At 42.1% G+C, this 15,700-nt stretch overlaps 1 protein-coding gene across 2 annotated transcripts in view; it reads right to left on the bottom strand.

The window, feature by feature from the left end:
- NHEJ1 (non-homologous end joining factor 1) overlaps nucleotides 1–15,700 on the bottom strand; it is a 92,200-nt gene that overhangs the window by 30,473 nt on the left and 46,027 nt on the right.

Here is a 15,700-nt window from a genome sequence, read left to right on the forward strand (position 1 = left end):
GAGTCCCTTGGACTCTAAGGAGATCCAATCAGTCCATTCTGAAGGAGATCAGCCCTGGGATTTCTTTGGAAGGAATGATGCTAAAGCTGAAACTCCAGTACTTTGGCCACCTCACGCGAAGAGTTGACTCATTGGAAAAGACTCTGATGCTGGGAGGGATTGGGGGCAGGAGGAGAAGGGGATGACAGAGGATGAGATGGCTGGATGGCATCACTGACTCAATGGACTTGAGTCTGTGTGAATCCCGGGAGTTGGCGATGGACAGGGAGGCCTGGGGTGCTGCGATTCATGGGGTCGCAAAGAGTCGGACACGACTGAGTGACTGAAGTGAACTGAACTGAACTGAGAGAAAGTGATGGTGAGTCAGGAGCTAAAGTCCTCAAGAAATGAACTGGGATGACTCAGAGTCAGTGTGTCACAACAACAATGAAGAATGGATGATACAATCTGATGACATGAGATTCAAAGCCAGGCTTTTTAGGGAAGAGGAGGGAGAACGGTCAGAAAGCAGTGATTAGAAGAACCAAGGACACGTATCCCCCATCTTCGTGTGTGTCTGTTAGTTGCTCAGTCGTGTCTGACTCTTTGGGACCCCATGGACTATAGCCCACCACGTTCCTCTGTCCATGGGATCCTCCAAAGCAAGAATACTGGAATGGGTTGCCAGTCCCTTCTCCAGGGGATCTTCCTGACCCAGGCATTGAACCCAGGTCTCCCACATTGTAGGCAGATTCTTTACCGTCTGAGCCACCAGAGAAGCCAGTCTGCAGTAAGAGGACTATGGGAGAATAGCCACCATGTGAGAGGGGTGGAAAAAAGAATCCTCAGGGGAAAGCCAGGTTTCTGAGCAGGAAGGAGAAAGAAATGCCCAGATAAGAGACTGATGATAAGGAAGAGTCTGCTGTGTTGTATTGTTAATCCTAGAAGGCACAGTGGAAGCATTCAGAATTGTGGAAAGGTGGGAAAAAAAGGACAGAATAGGGAAATGCAAGATGTGCTCCTCAAACTGGAAGGAAGAATCCAGTGGGAGGTCCACTAAGGGGAGTGGTGGTGTAGAGGACACAAATCTTCAGAACAAAGAAGAAGGAAGGCTTCTGTTATTTTGTTAGCAGACTAGAACTAGCCTAGAGCAAAAGGATAAATTTCTGCAACAGTTTTAATATTAGGAAGTCAACCAACCAGATGCATATCTCTCAGGAGATGAAAAGGGGGTTTTCAAGGGTCCAGGAGCTAAGAAGGGTGAAAGTGATGTAAGGTTAGTCCAGATAGGTCTAAAGAGGTAAGTAGAATTCTTAGAGCCGATTAGGAAAGTGCTTTCCTCATTAGAAGATCAGAAATTAGGGTGATCTATGAGGGCCAGAGGGGCTCTAAAGCTTACACTCTGGAAGAGAATTAGAATGTAAATTCCCAGAGGGACTGAGAATTACCCCCACAACACACCCACCCAACCAGACAAGACTGAGGAAAGGAACAAGGACCAGTGAACCCTGAAAGCTAAACTGATTGGACTAAGAAAAAAAAGGCAAAGAACTCTCTCAGGATAAGGAATTGGTGCTGGGTAAACTCATCAATTTACTTTTTCTTCCTTTTAAAAAAATTACAAAGAAACATATTGACAATATCTAAGTTCTACACTAAACACTTAAATTTAAATGCTACAGAAGTAAAAGACTCTCTCTCTTTACCTCCAATCCATTCCTCAGAGGCAATCACGGTGAACAGCTTTGTGTATATTCTCCCAGAATATGTTTATATTCTTATATAAACACACACAGAGATGATTTTCCCCCTAAAATGGGATTTTATGTTTTTTCCTTTGGTCACTTAACAGTATATCATGGCCACCTTTTCAAGGTATAGAAAGGTCTACCTCATTCTTTTTAATGACTTCCTTGTATTACATTGAATGGATAAGCCATAATTTTCTCATATCTGCATAATAATAGGCATTTAAACTGTTTCCAATTTTCCCTGTTACAAATAAGGCTCCTTTGAATATACTTGTGCACATCTTTGCATGTTAACTCTGCAGATTACATTCCTACCTGCTCGATTAAAAACTGTCCTGCCAAAATAATGTATCAAGTTACCTTCCCACTAAAATTGTGTCAGGAAAGCCCAATTCCCCACACTCCTGCCAAAGTTATAATAATCAATCTTAATTTTTGTCAGCTGATAAAAGAAGATCTCATTCTTGATTTAATGTGAGCTCTTTTTGTTTTGTTTTTCTGTTTATGTGGGGAAGGATATTTCAGTTTAAGGATAATGGGAACCAATTTCAAATTCATTTATATACATAAACATTGAACCAACAGGATACCATCCTTATTAAATATACTGATTCCTAAATGGGAAGAAATATGAGAATAGTCTACACATAAGCAATATTTCTGAGTGTTTATTACATGCCTAGACACTATGAAAAGTACCTAAGTATATTATCTTATTGAGCTCTTACAACTCCATGGAGTACATTAATATGCCCATTTTAAAAATAACATGGAAAAATAAACTGAAGGCAGATAGGTTAAGTATTTTCTTAAAGTCACATAGCTAATAACTGAGTAGAACCCAAACCACCTGAACTCTGGAGCCCCTATTCAGAAAAGTTAAGTAACTTGCTCAACCAAAATTATATGGCCAGTAAATGGTACAGTCAACCCCGACTGTCAAACCCAGACCTGTCTAACTCGCAGAGCACACATACGTAAGGTATTTGTTTAGTAGAACTTGCATTATTTATATGAATAATGTAGTGATGGTGTGGGAAAGAATTTATTCCTAACCGAATGTGTTTTTTGTTTTTTTGATTCTGGTTTTGGTATTTTGGGTTCTGTTTTGTCTAAGGTTTTTTTGTTTTGTTTTAAGTGAAATTGCCTTGGCTGAACTAAATGCAGAACCACTGCATCCCATGATACCAGGGCATCATACCTTATTTGTGTAGTATACAACCCACAGGGCTGAATGTGGTGGCCCCAGGACCAGACACCAACTGACTAAAAGTGAAAGTGAAAGTCACTCAGTTGTGTCCAGCTATTTGGAACCCCATGGACTATACAGTTAATGGAATCCTCCAGGCCAGAATACTGGAGTAGGTAGCCTTTCGCTTCTCCAGGGGATCTTCCCAACCCTGGTTTTGAACCCAGGTCTCCCACATTGCAGGCAGATTCTTTACTAGCTGAGCCACAAAGGAAGCCCAATTGACTAAAGACAAGGGGATATTTCTCCCACAATTAGGCCAAAAGAGCCAAGGGAAACAAAGTGTCCCCTAGTGGCTGAGAATGGTGTTAACAACTGCAAAATCTAGCTAAAGAAGTCCAGAACTGCTGAACAAGGGTAGTTGCTATAGTGAAATCGAGACATGAAAACTAATTGCTGCTCTCTGCCTAGAAGTGTCCGTTTTTAAGAGCATGCAAGACATATCAAGACTACTCTTTAGACAATCAATGGTTCTATAGGAAACAAAGTGGAAGAGACAATAAACCTCACCCACATCTTGGGTCTCAAGAATAAGATACCTACAGAGTAAATGAAAAAAGGAAAGGATTTACCTTTTAAAATTTTAGAATTTACCAAACTAGAGAAGGTGGTAGAGAAAGCGAGGAGAGTTCAGGATGGGGAATACATGTACACCCATGGCTGATTCATGTCAATGTATGGCAAAAACCACTACAATATTGTAAAGTAATTAGTCTCCAATTAAAATAAATAAATTAAAAAAAAGAGAGAGAGAAGGCAGGGAGATATACATAAATAGACTCAAGACTAGATAATCAGTCCTGGAAACTTCTTAGTAATCTTATAAAAGGCGCCCCTCCTCCGCCCAAAAAAAAAAACTAGAAAATTGGGAGAACCTTGAAAATGTTCTCAAGAGGAAAAATGATGCTAAAAGAAACCCAGATGTGGTGAATGTAAAATGAATGGAATTTTGGATTCATTCCTGCTGTCAGCCTCTCTTAGAATTGAGGCAAAGGCAATTGCAGACTTGGGAAGAAGGGCTTAACTTGACCAAATTAAAATGGCCTAAAGCCATGAAAAGACCATGGGTAAAACAGAAACATACATCAGTGGGCAGAATATGGGCCCGGAGAATCAGTACAGTAACTGAAAGAAACGGAGAAGATTCAGCCAAGGTAACTATGATTATACTATCAATCATCTGCTTGACTGAGAAGAGGATATTCTAGGTAATCGCATTTTCTAGTTTAATATTTACTATTTGTTACATATACAGATTATCAATTTTCAAAGAATTTGAAAGTATATTTTAAGATAAAAATAACACTAAAATAAAGACACCTTATCACTTTCTAATGACATGGTGGTGGTGGTGGTTTATCTGCTAAGTCGTGTCAGACTCTTGAGACCCATGAACTGTAGCCTGACAGGCTCCTCTGTTCATGGGATTCTCCAGGCAAAAATATTTGAGTTGGTTATCATTTCCTTCTCCAGAGGATCTTCCCGACCCAGGGATTGAACCTGGGTCTCCTGTATTGCAGGCAGTCTCCTGTATTACAGAAGGATTCTTTACCAGAGAAGCCCCTCTAAAGACACCCTCTAATGGGTGTTTATCAAAAGTATCAGTCATCATTACTGTCTAAGGATTGTGCAGAATCTGGTCCCTGTTACTGATATATCATAACTCTAGCTAAAAAGAAATAATATAGAAAGACGTAGGTGACACCAAATAGATTACAAAGTCCATAGAGTTGAAAGACACGATCTTTCTCAGTTCAAAGAACTTAGCACAGTAGGAAGCATGAGGAATGATATAGCAGTGGGACAGAGAAAAAAAGACCACATTCATTTAGACAACTCCTCAAACTATCAGTTCTCTGGGAGCTAGGACTTTGTTTTGGTCATTGCTCTGTCACTGCCACTAGAACAGTGACTGGCACACAGCTGGCACTAACAAATATCTAAAGAAGGAATAGGTGCTGTTCTGGTTAATATGTCCTTTTCCCATCCTCTCAAAAAATATTTCTGGGAACAAAGAATGAATGTTGTTCACTCTGTCTAATATCCCTTTCCACATTCTTTACTTAGGGAAGTTCTTATCCTTTAAGGTCCAGCTCAAATTTTTCTCTTTTTCAAAGTCTTCCCTGATCCTCTCCTGCTGCCCACAATTCCACCTCCTTCAAAGAGCCAAAATCAAACCTACTTTATTCTTTCCTTCCAAAGCTCATTACTTAGACCCACATTTGCTCTCATGTCATTCTGCATTACATTATAGTTCAGTATATACATGTCTGGGACCCTTCTAATGGATTATAAGCTCCTTGAGGGCCAAGTTCTGGATTCAGTTACTCTTGAACTCCCATCTTCTAACATAATACCTTGTAAATAGTCATTACTTAAATGTCTGCTAAGTTTAATAAAACAGAATTACGTTCTTGGTGTCTAATAAGAAGAAAGTATATAATAGGTGCTCAATAAATGTTTGTTACATGAAGAACAAAACTAAGTTCCTGGCCTCAAATCCCAGGGTTGGGAGGCATCATGCCTTGGGGTTAGAGAAACGGTCTCTTTCTTGCCTGGTTCATGTGGCGAGTATTGGGCATTCTGGCACCAAAACTGTGGAAATAAGTTTGGGGGAGCTCTAGAAAGAGCCACGTAACTGACTTGGGGTGGGAGAGGAAAGGATGAAAAAGGAATGATTAGGGGCTTAAGCCAGGCAGACGGCCTCAGTGACGCCTGAGACTGGACACGATAACCTGCTGCTGACTTTGGGAGAGTGTAAACACCCAAGAGGGGAGGGATTGTTTAGCCTGGTCCAAAGAGCTAAAAGTAGGAGAAAGGATGAAACAAAGGACTGAAGATCAAAGCCCTGGGACAGGAAAGCTAACCAGGAGAAGCACTGGTCTCCTTGGACAGAGAAAACAATGTCACATACATTTCCACAGATATCAACAAGTGTTATTATCCTCATCTTCAGGCATACAGGTCTACAAACAGATGGACTGCTGAAACTAGAAGAACTGAAACCTAATACAAAGAGCCTATGCTTGGAACAGAAAGTCCTTTTACCCTTTATGCAAAATATAGCCCCATACTCAGGATTATATTAAAGCAGTGTCCAAAAAAACCATTGCTTCAGACTATACCCATAAGTAAAAGCTCCTCCAAGAGAAAATAAAAGAAGAAACAGTAGAAAGAAAGAGAATCAACAGGACTAGAATCCTGTGGTTCAGAAAAACACATACAATCTCCTATCCATGCTCTAAATCGCTGTTTTCCATTTTACACTAACAAAGTCACCTCTCAAAGTGCAGTTTGCTGAAAACAGATTCATTGCTTCCTGTTTCAATCCCCTCCAAGTCTGCCTGCTAGCTTCCCAGGAAAGTGGTAGTGGGCTTCAATGCCGCCTACAACATTCATAGTAAGTGCAGTGAGTGGTAGAAATAGAGAAGATAGGGCTTCCTGCTTCAAAGAACTTGTAATCTACTTGAAGAGACAAAATATAAATATGTGAATATAGCAAGAAAATAGCTTCAAGGAAACATATGATATATGCAAATGAAGAAGAGATATACATTCTGGAGAAGAAAAATAGAAATGGACTGACTGAAATCAATATATGGGTTTATAAAAGCTAGAAGAAAACTTAGGGGGTATTTTATTAAAATTGCTCATTGACAGGTGTATTAAACAGAAGCCCAGGGAACTTAAATATTTGTTAGTTCAAGTGACAAATGAGTGGAAGAACTGGAATTCAAGTCAAAGTAACACTAATGTTCACTGCAGCATTAAATACAGGAGCCAAGTTAAGGAAGCAACCTAAGTGTCAACAGATGAATGAATAAAGAATATATACATATACATATATGTACATACACATACATAATGGAATATTATATATATGTTATATATAATATAATAGGATATTATACACACACACATATATATTTATATACACAATGGAATGTTATTCAGCCACAAAAAATAAAATCTTGCCATTTGTGACAACATGGTTGAATCTAGACAGTATTATGCTAAGTGAAATAAGTCAGACAAAGACATACACTATATGATCTCACCTATATGTGGAATTTAAAAAGTAAAACAAATAAAGCAAAATGAAAACAGACTTATAAACACAGAGGACAAATGGGTGGCTGCTTGAGGAGAGATGGGTAAGGGGTGGGGGCAAAGTAGGTGAAGGGGATTAAGAAGTACAAAATAAAATGTTATTATAAAATGTTTTATAAAATGTTATAAAATAAATAAGCCATAGGGTTGTCATCTATAGCATAAGGAGTATGGTCAATGATATCGTAATAACTTTATATGAGGACAAATGGTTCCTAGACTTAAATGGTGATCATTTCATAATGTATACAAATGTCAAGCCACACTTGAAACTAACAAAACACTGTATGTCAACCATATTGCAATAATTGGAAAAAAAAAAAAAAAGTATTCTGCCTTCAAATCCAGGGCACATGACAAGAACTCAAGCAGAGAAGCAAGAGTTAGCAATGCCTGTAAGGAGGAAGGTGAGTAGACTGGCTTGGCTGTGACAGAGGGCTTGTTTCATAGAGTCCTGAGAACGAAGAAGCCCCCCTCTATTCCAAAATAATCTGGGTGGCTCCATGTGAGACCACTTCTCTCCCTCTTCAGGAATGCTCACCATGCTTTAGGGAGCTCTGCGTTTCCCATACTACGTGTCCTGCTCTGAGATCTTATCTTCTGGCAGTCACCATTTTTAGTCCCAGATGCCTACAAGTCTAAGGACCCCCAAAGCACCAAGATACATACATGGCAAAACTAACCAAGAAGCTACTCCACATATGAACTTCTGGTTCTGCTCACAGTCCCGCCCTCCTCCTTTGCCCCCACTAACACTGAGGAAACCAGATGTACAAATAGTTAACAGAGGGGAAAAAAAAAAAATCCCACCCAGACCACTTGAAACGCGGCTAGTCTGGCTGGGCTTCGAGTCCGCTCAGCTACTGCTCCATGCCTGCTATTTATAGCCTCTGGGTGCCCAGCCCAGCTTCCAGGTCACTAATTGTGGCCCAGCCCTGAGCCAACCCCCACACCTCCTCCCCCGCCCAGGGAACAAGAAGCAAACCCAGCTTTGTCCAGCCCAGGAAGAACAGCCTGGAGTGAGATCTGAATCCAAGACCCTATTTTATAGGTTTTGTGGAAGGTATCAAAACTGTTCCAAGGAGTCTGCCCGCCTACTGCATATCTTGGGGAGCTGAGCTATCCCTACCTTCTACACCAGTATCCTTTCCTGAATTCTTTAAGATCATCCAAAAATGAATCCTGAGTTCAGGCTAATCCATTCAGATACTAGGGAGATACAGGTTTTAGCTATCAAGGACATTAGCCAACAGGCCATAAAGAGTATGTCTCTTGAGTAAGTGTCCAAGCATTTGTGGATTGCTATGCTTGCCCCTTCTTGGGGTCTATCTGTTAGATGATCTACCCATTTGTTTGTATTACTACCCCACAACAAGACAAGTACCTGGGTACTTTTTAGTTTTATTAGAGTTCCATCTATAAACAATCCCTTCTGATTCCAAGATGCTATTACTTGAGTATTATTCTATCCTATGGCTTTTCCCCTAGGAATTCAGATGATTCTGAGGTGGGCAATGACCATTTTTGGATATATGAAGCTTTGTGAAGTTACCCGGAGTGGAAAAAGGTTTTTGTTTCATTGTTTTGCTTTTTTAAAAAATAAAGGCATACAGATTAACGGCAAAAAGACTTGGCAAAAAGACTCAGTGAAGCTTTCTGTATTAGGTCTATATCCATGCTACATTGAGGCAACCAAAATGGGCCACATTCTCAACTATCAAGTATACCTGACCATTGTCAATGATGTTCATATTCAGAGCAAAGGATTACAACTAGAGGTGAAGGAAGAGGTAAGGGGCTTAGAATTAATGTGAGACATCTCCTTCCTTTCCTGGTTCTCCAGTGCCTAAACTTTGGTTGCTCTTCTTCTCAGACCGCCCAACAAGCTCCCAATCCTCTATGTCCCTCAACTGATACTGCCCAAGACTATACAGTCCAATGTCAGTCTTCCCCTTTTCACTTTGGGGTTCACTTGGGCCTCTGGATAATATGCCAGAGATTCTGGTTATTGGAGCCAGAACCAGAATGCTGCTGCTATGTTATCTCATCATCACCCACAAATACCAATTCCCAGCCCCAAATGGCCCCAAATCTTTCCTCCCAAGACCACAAGGGGAAAAAAGTTTCCAAATTAAAAAACTAAAACTGGCAACAAAGGTGCCCCATGGCAGTAACCTTTAAAACTGGCCATTAAAGTTTATAAGTCAGACGGGCACCAACGTGAACGATCAAGAAGAGAAAAACAGCCCCCTCCCTTGGGGACCTGGAGCCACAGCCTTCCCCCTAAAGCCACAGAGCTGATGTCACATGAAGTGCCTGCTGCCGTCAAGGGCTCTCTGTGTCCTGACTGCAACCACTCACGATGTAGGCAGCCTCTGTGTGCTGGAGGTGGGTGGGTGTCTGGCTGAGAATAAAGGAAAAGGGAGGGGAAAGGGGCACAGAATGGGGGTATATAGGAGGTAGGGAAAGGTGGGAAGGAAGAGAAAAACAGCAAACAACAAATCTCCTATCATGAGGGCTGTCTGCAACACCCAGGCCAAGAGGGGGCACGGCTGTCAGCCTGCCTAGGACAGTGGTTCTCGACCTTTTTTCCCAACCAACACACATGAGCCATACCAAATATTTTCATCGGCAACTATAGGTCATCATGCAATGACTCTTAACCATCCTGGGGTTGGTGGGGCACATAATGGAATTTTTTCGGTAAGGGTATGAAAAGGCCTCCAAGCATTCTCCTCACCTCCCCTATGGGTTATGTACCCCCTGGGAAGAATCATCAGTTTACAGAAATTACTCCTTCCCTCCTCCTCCATCCTTCCATGTATTCAACAAATACACATGCCAGGCATTGTTCTAGGGGCACTGGTCAGATGGCAACGAACACACAAATGAGATCCCTGCCCTCACTGAGAATCCATGCTTCCACAGGGGAGGAAAACAACATAATAAAAAAAGTAAGAAGTAAAATCTGGGGTATGTTGTGCATGCTAAGTCGCTTCAGTCGTGTCCAACTCTCTGCAACCCTATGGACCATAGTCCACCAGGCTCCTCTGTCCATGGGACTTTCCAGGCAAGAATACTGGAGAGGGTTGCCATGCCCTTCTCCATGGGATCTTCCCAACCCAGGGACTGAATCTGGGCCTCCTGCATTGTAGGCAGATTCTTTACCATCTGAGCCACCAGGGTATGTTGGGTAATGATAATTGCTAAGGAAAAAGAGCAGGGAAAGGGAACAGAAGGTACTGGTAGGGGTGGGAGTGAAATTTTAGATAGGGTGGCCAGAAAGTCCTCAACCAGAAGGCACAGGGAAAAGGCCTGGAGGAAGTGGAGGAACCAGCTAGGCAGGTATCTGGGGAAAGAGCATTCTCAGAAGAGGGACCAGCAAGTACGAAGGTCCTAAGGTGGGGCACGTGTCTGGGATGTCCAAGGAACGGTAAGGAGGTGGCCACTGAGGCTGAAGCCCACATTCCACTGATCACAAGCAGGGAAAAAAAATGTAAATACCTTGGTGAAAGGGGACTCAGGTAGTTAGGTAAGATGAACTTAGTATTAAAATGTTTCTCTTTATTTAAACAGTTCAGAGTTCTTTTAAATAAAATCTCACCCATTAACACAAAATCCTTCCAAGGAACAAAGGTCATTATCGCCTTAACTAAGGACTAGAGCGGGAAATGGCTAGCTCAAGAATTAATTGTTAAATTATTTTAAAGCTAGAAAGTAGAATAGAATTTACTCTTGATACCCAAGCTGATGCTCTATTATTCAGGAAGTCATAGCATATTAAAAACTGGAGGACTTCCCTGGTGGTCCAGTGGTTAAGAATCTGCCTGCCAATGCAGGGGACACAGGTTAGATCCCTGGTCCAGGAAGATTCCATATGCTGTGGGGCACAATGACTGAAGCCCACTTACCTAGAGCCCACCCTCTGCAACAAGAGAAGCCACTGCAATGAGAAGCCCACCCATTGCAACTAGAGTGTAGCAGCCCCTGCTCGCTGCAACTAGAGAAAGCCCACACACAGCAACGAAAACCCAGCACAGCCAAAAAAACATAATTTTTTTAAAAACTTAAAAAAAAAAACTGGAGAAGCCTTAAGAGATTATCTTACACATTCCCCTCACCTTATGCAAGAAGCAACTACCAAAATTAGAATCCAGGGTTCTTGCATGAGGGTTAATACTCCTTAGAAAGCAAAGGAGGGGGATGGTACAGATTTTAAAAGAAGGGACCGTTTCTCTCAAATCTCACATTTCTAGAATTTTTCCTGCAGAGGAAGGTGACATCCTAATGATGATATTAGGATTACTGAAGGCTCAATAGTGTTCTCTGTCCCCTGACCCCCTAGAAAAAAGTTTGTTATCTCCACATGAGAGGCTCATTGCGCTTTATCTAGCTGCCTTCAGTTCAAGTGTCCTTGGTGAGACAGAGCCTGGCTGAGCCAGTGGGCTGCAGGTCTGAAGACCAGACCAAGTCTACAGTGTGGATACAGATAAACACACACACACAGACGCACACAGTCGGGGGGAATGAAGGAAAAGGAAAGCACACACAACACAACACACCAGGGCAGCTGCAGAAAACAACTGCTTGTTAAGTTAAAATTAAACTCTGCACAAATATTGACCTTTGGAGGGGACAGAAACTGGTCCCATATTTACCAGTTTTATAAATGGGACTGACCACAGCTGCCCCACGCGCTTGGCCGGCGTGATGGCAGGATGGGGCGAGGCCACGCTTTGGGGGTGGGGGATGAATGAGAGGGGCAGGAGACATTTTAAACACTCTCTTAAACGTAGTTACTACTGGTGGGTCAAAGTTCCCAAAAGCCTTAAAAGAGGAATTTCTAGGAAAGCAAATAAAACCGTCTCTGAAAGTGGGGGGTCAGAGAAGTAGGGATAGAGAGGGGAAAGGAAGTATCAGGAAGGAAAAACTGCTAAAAATAGTGAGAAGTAGAACAGAGATTGAAACTGAATGGAGAAAACACTGGGGAGCTTATCCTTTTGAACCCTGGCCCTTAGTCAAACCAAGAGTCATAAGGTAGAAGACCAGGTGACCAACTTAACCCAGTGGAACAACCTAAATGGACTTGGATTGAGTCTTGGCTCCGCTGCTCACTTGCTATGTAACCTTGGGACATTTGGGGACCCCAGCTTCCTCATCTATAAAATAGGGGTGGTAATATAAAAACATTGCCCTAATTTGTGAATTATACGAAGCCCACAACCAAAAGACAATGTGAGTGTAAGCACTTTGCCAACTATAAATACCACACAGATATCAATCATAATTTTTATTCATTCTATTCCAGCTAACTGTGCAGCTTTATGCTCAAACTAGCCAATAAACTGCAGTCTCTAAGAGCAAAGTCAGGGGTCAGAAGGGAGAGCCTAAGCTTCTTCTGGACTTGTTTAAAAGCCTCCTAAAGGCATATACCTACAGGCTTCCCAGGTGGCTCAGTGGTAAAGAATCTGCATGCCAATGCAAGAGATGTAACAGACTCGAATTCTCTGGGTCGGGAAGGTCCCCTGGAGGAGGAAATGGCAACCCACTCCACTATTCTTGCCTGGAGAATTCTATGGACAGAGGAGCCTGATGGGCTACAGTCCATGGGATCTCAAAGAGTCAGACATGACTGAGCAACTAACACAACAACAAAGGCACATACCCAATTCTTCCCTTGCTACAGGATGACAAGGAGGTCAGCTTGCTGAAATAGCCCCCCAAAGCCACACTCTCAGCTGCAAAGCATCTAGATAAGCAAGAGGAGAAAGGACTCATCAATATTATTTCCCTGAAAGCTGATCTCTGACAAACTAAAGTTTTTCAGGAACAAACATCACAGATGCAGGGTAACTTAGTTCTGTTCCAAACCTCTGATGTGTTTTTTACACTTTTCTTTACACTTGTGACTTTCATGACCAATGCTGCTGCTGCTGCTAAGTCACTTCAGTTGTGTCCAACTCTGTGCGACCCCACAGATGGCAGCCCACCAGGCTCCCCTGTCCCTGGGATTCTCCAGGCAAGAACACTGGAGTGGGTTGCAATTTCCTTCTCCAGTGCATGAAAGTGAAAAGTGAAAGTGAAGTCGCTCAGTCGTGTCTGACTCCTAGCGACCCCATGGACTGCAACCTACCAGGCTCCTCCGTCTGTGGGATTTTCCAGGCAAGAGTACTGGAGTAGGTTGCCATTGCCTTCTCCGTCATGACCAATAAGAATACACAAAAAATTCCTGGATCCAATCTCTACATAAGGCATGACAACACCTTCCCCTCTAGTTGTGCCACCAAGAATCAGAACTCTGAAAGTATTTCAACTTTGAACAATACATGAATAGATTTTGCTGAAATTAATCACCAGTTTTATAGACAGCTCCTGTGCCTTTATGTAGCACACTATTTGTACTGTTTACACTCCACGCCTTAAAAGCATGGAGCAAACCAGTATCTATCACTTACGGCAAGTGAGAAAGGCAGTGATAAAATGGAAGTCCTTTACCTCCTCTGTGCTAAGCAAACACGTCACTGGTATCTTTCGACTCTGCTTCTCTTGTTCAATGTTTTACCTTAATATATTACAGTTTATATTGTTAAACGAGTGTCATAAAACATAAACAATGTACAGCACAACCATGTCAGCAATTCAGGAGGAATTTCCAACGCTGCAGTCTCTGTGGTCACAGGACAGGAAGATGACTTGCATTCGGTAGACCAAACACGTGCTAAGGCAGAGACTCCAAACAAATTGGGGAGGGGGAGACAGGAAAGAAAAGAAGAGAGTGGGGAAGTTACACTCCTTGTGGGGAATCAGTTTCCCTGGATTGTGACCCAAGAAGTGATTTTAAAATGGAATCATTGTGAATTTCTGTAACACTCTGGATTTACCCTTCTGCAGGGACAAAGAGAATGCCCCCAGGTCCAGCCACTCAGGGCCTCTAAGAGCTTGTGTTATTCTTTTGTCAAAAAGAGTCCTTTCTTTACTCCAGCCCCATCCTTTCCATAAGCAAAGGATTCCCCCCTGGAAGTTTTAGTTCCATCTTCTGTGAACACAGAAGAATCTAGGCTAGCTAAACTAGCAGATCTTCTTTGTAGGGGCTTAAGATTCCTTACCTGTTAAGCTATAGCCAGAAATGATATCATTTTCAAGAATTCTCTAGTTCCAGAAAAAGGGAACTAGGCGTTACCATAATTACGAGTGTCACCCATTTAATACTCCAAAAAATCCATCTTCACTCTAAGTGCTAGTGTTCCCAGGAGAAGCCTGAACAGAACGTGCCAGTCTGTCACGCTTCAAGATCCTCCTGCCTCAATGTTCTCATCCAGAGTAAAACCAGTGCTTCAGACACAGGGGGTGTCTTGGCTCAGAACATGGTGCAGGAGCTGAAAACAAGATCTTCAAAAGCAAACTGTTCTTAAGGGAAATTCACAGCTAAGTAAATCTCCAAGAAAATAATAAAGGTCACAGTGGGACAAATGATTATTATCCAGCAATTAGAAGTGACATGTCCAGAGGAAGACAAGTACATGATATCACTTCTATGTGGAACCTAAAAAAAAAAGGGTACAAATGAACTTATCTTTTTTATATTCTTTAGGTACAAAACAGAAATAGGGTGACAGATATACAAAACAAACTTAAGGTTGTTGTTCAGTCATTGTGTCTGACTCTTTGTGACCACATGGACTGTAGCACACCAGGCTTCCCGGTCCTTCACTATATCCCAGAGTTTGCTCAAACTCATGTCCATTGAGTCAGTGATACCATCCAATCATATCATCCTCTGTCGTCCCCTTCTCTTCCTGCCTTCAATCTTTCCCAGCATGAGGGTCTTTTCTAATGGAGTCGGCTCTTTGCATCAGGGTGGCCAAAGAATTGGAGCTTCAACTTCAGCATCGGTCCTTCCAATGAATATTCAGGGTTGATTTCCTTTAGGATTGACTAGTCTGATCTCCTTGCTGTCCAAGGGACTCTCAAGAGTCTTCTCCAGCACCACAATTCAAAAGCATCAGTTCTTCAGTGCTCAGCCTTCTTTATGGTCCAAAAACCAGGGGATAAGAGGAGGGCAGGGATAAATTGGGAGATTCAGACTGACATACACACACTACTATATATAAAATACATAACTAATAAGAACCTACTACATAGCACAAGGAACTCTACTCAGTACTCTGTAAACAGTATATAGAGTATACCCTATATACTCTAAAAAAAGACTGGATATATGTATAACTGATTCACTGTGCTGTACACCTGAAACTAACACAACATTGTAAATCAACTATACTCCAAAAAATTTTTTTTTAAAACTGACATGTTCAGAGATGCTTGATGAGGGGGTCTCTTAACCCTACCCACAGCACAGCATCATCTGTAAGAACCTCTAGATCCCCTCCCAGACTACATTCAGGCTGTCCAAATTCAACAGAATGCAGCCCCACTGAGGACATGCAGTTGAACGCTGGTTGTTTCCATGATCTTCTGCTCTCTCCTAGCCAAACTGGGAGACTGACTTCTCAGGGCAGTCCCGCAGCAGATCATGTTCAGTTCAGTTCATTTCTGTTGCTCGGTGGTGTCCGACTCTTTGCAACCCCAAGGACTGCAGCATGCCAGGCTA

This window comes from Bos taurus, chromosome 2, assembly GCF_002263795.3.
Source record: "Bos taurus isolate L1 Dominette 01449 registration number 42190680 breed Hereford chromosome 2, ARS-UCD2.0, whole genome shotgun sequence".
Taxonomy (NCBI): domain Eukaryota; kingdom Metazoa; phylum Chordata; class Mammalia; order Artiodactyla; family Bovidae; genus Bos; species Bos taurus.